This window comes from Lemur catta, chromosome 3 (assembly GCF_020740605.2).
Source record: "Lemur catta isolate mLemCat1 chromosome 3, mLemCat1.pri, whole genome shotgun sequence".
Lineage (NCBI taxonomy): Eukaryota > Metazoa > Chordata > Mammalia > Primates > Lemuridae > Lemur > Lemur catta.
This window is the reverse complement of record NC_059130.1, coordinates 119,877,093-119,883,092: the sequence shown is the minus strand read 5'-3', so window position 1 is coordinate 119,883,092 and position 6,000 is coordinate 119,877,093.

Below are 6,000 nucleotides of genomic sequence, written 5' to 3'. Positions count from 1 at the left end.
TTAAGTATGGCTTCTAAGGCTTAGAACAGACTGTTTTTCCTTTTCAAGACTAAATGTGAATGCAGTTTTCCTTTTTTCTCTTTCCTCTTTCCCATTTTGAGTTTGTGCAGGGAATAAATGTCCAAGAAGAGTCTGCCAGCTGAGTCTCTCTTAAGGCCACAGTTTCTAGTCCATTTTCCTACCATGGTCTTGTCCTGGGTGCAAAGTAAAGGACAACAGCGGCTCCCTGCCTTCCTGTTTGTAACCCCCTTCCCATGCTGCCAGTCAGAGCGCGTCTTTTCCAGGAGAAAGCATATATCCCTTTGGTCTTGTAAACTGACGTATAATTCACAAGGCTCAGAAGTTAAAGATATAACATGTCCACTTCACGTAGTTCTCTTTACAAAATGGTCTTGTTTGAACAGATATTGGTTAATTTCTGGATTCCATAAAAGAGAGTGTGAATAAATATGCATACTTCTAGAACTTTTTCTGTGTGCAGCTCATCACAAAGAAGAGAAGTTAAACAGATGCGACTGTGATAGGAAAAACCTGCAAAAGATGCCTTGGACTCCTCTCTCAGTTGAACTTTTTGGTTAATGGCCTAGTGATTCATTTATGCTCCTTTTTACTACAGTCATTACCAGTTAGTTGAGAGTACATTTAGAGATTTAGTTCTTTACCCTCAAGGAACTTACGCTTTACCATTTTTATATAGATATGCTAAGATAAAATTAACTCTAGCTCCTTTCTATTTTAGTACAATTTTGAGTAATGCTGCCCACGCCATGGTTGTTTCCATGATTTTCAGAGTCTTTTTCAAAACTCTTTGTCATGTTATATACATAATAGTGTAGTTATTATTTAATACTCAATTGATACTTTTACAGTTGTCTTATGGTTGTTTATGTTTTAAGTCACAAGATTGTAAATATATGATGGATTAATTTTTTTTTGTATTTAATACCACATTGTTAACACTGAAGCATATTATTCAATTGTGCCATCCTCTACCATTGCCCTTGATGACTTTGATTCTTGGCTTAGTTCTTCCATCTAAGTTTTTGACATCGTCTTGGCATATGTCAATGACTGTGTAAATAAACAATAATAGCAACAACAGTAATGATAAAATAGCTTACTCATGTTGAGCACTTTCTATGTGTCAGGATCTTTTCCAAGCAATTTATATTTATTAACTAGTTTAATCCTTATAACAACCATATTAAAATAGACACTATTATTCTCATTTTACAGGTGAAACTGAGACAGAGGCTAAGTGACTTCCCCAATGTCATTAGAACTAGAAAGTAACCGCTATGCTGAACTTCCTTTGTAATTGTCCTTAACCTTAAAATTCCTTGACCTCAGCTCAGGCAAACATTGGCTTCATTCTGTTCCAGTAGCTCAGTATTACGGCCACATCTAACTTGTCATCACTTTCAGAGCTCAAATTCATCTTCAAATCTTAAACTCCAATAATTTACAGGTTTTACTTTCATAGTCTCTCTCCATGTGTTTTCCCACCTCAAGTCTTCTAGTCCATCATCCTCTTCCAGATTTTACTTCTTTTCCTTCCTTTTGTACATTGTGACCTTTGGAGTGCATTGCCTGCAGTTTTTATTCTTCCTTATTATTCTGTAGGACCCACTATGCAGATGTCTGCCCTGCCCATCCATACCCTTCATGCTTTTTTTTTTTTTTTTTGAGACAGAATCTCACTCTGTTGCCTGGGCTAGAGTGCCGTGGCATCAGCCTAGCTCACAGCAACCTCAAACCCCTGGGCTCGAGCAATCCTCCTGCCTTAGCCTCCCAAGTAGCTGGGACTACAGGCATGCGCCACCATGCCTGGCTGATTTTTTCTATGTATATATTTTTAGCTGTCCGTATAATTTCTTTCTATTTTTAGTAGAGATTCTCGCTCTTGCTCAGGCTGGTCTCGAACTCCTGAGCTCAAATAGTCCGCCCGCCTTGGCCTCCCAGAGTGCTAGGATTACAGGCGTGAGCCACCGTGCCTGGCCTATACCCTCCATTCTTATTCTGTGTCATGGAGAAACCCTACCCTGTGCTGGGGATTAGTGCCACAGTTAATGTGTAGTCCGAAGTCTCCCCTGAGTCTGTCTTTGGTGTCTGTTGAAGCAGTTCTGCTTAGTTCCCTCCCCGGTTCTCTACAGTTGCTGTTCTAATATCTCGACCACTTGATGTAAGCTTCCCACTGCCCTACACTTGGCAGAAAATTTCACCTACCACCTCATAGGAAAAAAAGACATGAACTCCCTAAGCTTCCGCTTCTCTAGTTATAACCTTCTCTGTCCTTTTTCTTCCCCTCTTTCCAGTCTGAGAAAGAGGTTACTCTCCCTGACTTGTGTTCTCTGGGTATCACTGTTTCCTAATCTTTAGAGACTTGCTGTATTGGTTATTCCTCTTTCCCCTTCATTGACTATTTCCCCACTTTTCTTGAACATGCCAGGCATAATCCTACCTTAGGGCTCTTGTTCTGAATCTTCCTTCTGCCTGGAATACTCTCCTGAAATCCACTTGGCTAACTCTTTTATCTCTTTCAAGTTTTTGCTTACATGTCACCACCTCAGCAGGCCTACCCTGACCTCATTATGCACTGCATAGCACTCTTCCCCACCATACCCCTCATCCCCCTAACTTTGCTGTGCCCCCCCATAATGCTTATTGCCTTCTCTAGAGCTTATTTTTTCTTCTTATTCTCCTCCTTCTTCCTCCTCTTTTTCTTCCTCTTCCTCTTCTTCTGCTTCTTCTTTTTGAGACAAGGTCTCACTCTGTTGCCCAGGTTAGAGTTCGGTGGTGTGGTCATAGCTTACTACAGCCTTGAATACCTAGGCTGAAGCCATGCTCTGGCCTTGGCTTCCCAAGTAGCTGGGACTATAGGCATGTACCACCATGCCCAGCTAATTTTTCTATTTTTTTTTTTTTTTGCAGAGATGGGGGGTGGGGTGGGGTGGGGTGGATGGTTGGGGCATGGGGGTTGGGGGAGCGTCTCACTCTTGCTCAGGCTGGTCTTGAACTCCTGGCCTCAAGAATCCTCCCTCCTTGGCCTCCCAAAGTGCTGGGATTACAGGAGTGAGCCACTGCACCCGGCCTAAATGATATATTTCTAATGTTAAAATAAATAGCAAAATAGGCTATCATAGAAAATTTTTATTTATTTACAATTTATACCACTTATTGCTTCTAGAAAGGATTTGAGCAGCTTATTACAAATGCCATATATACAGTGAGACTATTAAAATATAAGTAAGAAATAAAAATTCATGTAACAAGAGGAAAAAGTAAATATATAAATCAAATGGCCTAGGCTACTGTGGTTATTGTAATTTAGTTGTGGAAGTTTAGGAAATCAGAGCAAAAAGGGAAAGATAAATTGTACAATTTTCATTCTGGTAAATGAAAGCTTAATAGTTTGTCAAGAGAAACTTTTTTCCTGGTATTAAATTCTAAAGAAATTCCAAGAGAAAAGTGTTATAGACATCCTGATATAAAGATGCATGTATTAAAAGTTCTCAACAGGTTCTTTAAGTAAAGGAAGAAATGCTCTTCAAAGACCTTTTTAAAACAAAGCTGGACACAGTGGCACATGCCTGTACTCCCAGCTACTTTGGAAGCTGAGGCAGGAGGATTGTTGAGCTCAGGAGTTTGAGACAAGCCTGAGCAACATAGTGAGACTGTCTCTCTTAAAAAAAAAAAAAAAAAAAAAAAGTAGGTTGGGCGCAGTGGCTCACGCCTGTAATCCTAGCCCTCTGGGAGGCCGAGGCGGGTGGATCGCTCGAGGTCAGGAGTTCGAGACCAGCCTGAGCGAGACCCCGTCTCTACTAAAAATAGAAATAAAAATTATCTGGCCAACTAAAAATATATATAGAAAAAATTAGCCAGGCATGGTGGTTAATGCCTGTAGTCCCAGCTACTCGGGAGGCTGAGGCAGTAGGATCGCTTAAGCCCAGGAGTTTGAGGTTGCTGTGAGCTGGGCTGATGCCACGGCACTCACTCTAGCCCGGGCAACAGAGTGAGACTCTGTCTCACAAAAAAAAAAAAAAAAAAAAAAAAAAAAGTAATCTGCTTACTTTCCAAACTGAGGCTGTAATGTTAAAATATAACTAAGTCTTTTCTATGAAAGATACAACTAATGTGGTTCAGGTGTGTGATTTCATATAAAGATAAATCTGAGTATCCCACCAGAAAATTCATCATTCAGCCCTGGTGAGAGCCTGCAATACTTGTATTCTGTGTTGTCATCTGAAAGAAACCATTCCTATTAAACTTTGAGTACCAGTTTTTTATGTGGCAAGATTAGCACATTGTTGACACATGGAGAAGTCTGACCTCCATTCTTGCCTGGATGGTGAGCTAGCTACCTCCCAAGTATGTAGCTGTAAAGGTGTGGTCAGGAGCAGATTTCAGAAAGAAGGGATCTCAATTTATATCAAACATGAATTAACCTTTGATTGGAACTTACCATTTCTACACCATAGCAGAGCTGACAGTTCTGGACAGTTCTAGGAGTAAGTGCTGTCATTCATTTTGACAATAGAAGAATTTCAGTGGAATGTTGGGATTTGATGTCAGAGTTACCAGTGGATCTGCCAAAAAAATCTATAGGAGGTAGCTTCAGATATTAGAACTAGTTGACTTATGAGATAGAGTTTGACTATATAGGTAGAGTATTAATTATCCAAACAAACTTTGGATTTGGCCCTGCCCCAAAGATTAAAAAAGAAAAAGAAAAACTGAAAAAGATCACTTTCATTTAGAATAGTTTATTTTAAGCCGTGGGCCATAGGAGCTGTTGTTTCTTGATGCAGCTCTTGGTTTATGAGAATAAAACCATGTCACCAGTGAAAAGGTAGGTATTTGATTTCTTAACTGGAATGGCAGGAGGATATATGTCTAATAAATCTAAAAATCGTAGCAGGTAATTTTAGGTAGTAGTTAAAAGAAAACAGTTGAGGAGCCTGACTGAGCCTGTTTAGCCACATTGGAGATTGAAAATCTGATCTGTTAGGGAGACTATTATTGTGTGGTCTGATTCTTGGTATTGGGTTAGAATTCAGAAAGAGGCTTTTCTAACATGTGATCCATTTTGAACTTTCACAGTGTGGCCCATGGCTGACTTTTATTCCTGGAGTCAAAATCAAGAATAGATAGGTATTTCATATATACACAAATAAATTCTTACAGTTTGGGTGGCCATTTTATCAGGATAGCCATGGTCAGTGACATAATGTTGAGTCCTAAAACGTGCTTGGTCCTCATGGAAAGTATGAGACTGAGAGATGCAAAATGTCATATAAGAAGGAAATATTCATACCCTCTTAGAAGGGGCTCTCTAGCTATAAAAATTTATTTTTGGGTACCCATTCATCTTTTAAATTATAATTTATTCTTTATAATTTAGGGGAAATGATTATCTTTTAGATAGACTACTTATTATAAATTTGTCACTGTATAACAAATTGTGCTAACATTGAATTTAAAAGACTGCATTTCTGTTTAATTCTAACAAACATTGAATAAAGTGTTAATGCATGAGAGTTATGTGAACTACTCACTGTAACAGGGCAGAATGAAATAAAGAAAAAAAAAGCATCAATAGGGCAATTTTAGGGATCAAAAAAAAAAAGTAAGTATGACTTTTGAAGGTAGATATTAAAGAATGTGTGACTTAATGCTTCCTGCTCCATGGTGGCATTTGACCTTGTTCTTGAAAGATACGGCCTTGCATTATGTTGAGAAGGGAGATTGGGTTTCCTGGGGTCTGCATGTAGGGTGTAGGAAGAGGGTGGGTGGTGGAGAAGAAGGCTTATAGAGTTGGATGAGGAAAGCTGAGACTGGGGAAGTAGGTTGGATTATTGAGGCCCCTTAATTTTTAGGTTATTCTCAGGTTGTGGCAACCAACTGAAGGTTTTTAAGGAGAGGGAATGACATGAACTGATCTTTCTTTTGGGAATAGAATCCTGTTTTTTGTAGAAGAATATTACAAAAATAAACCCAACC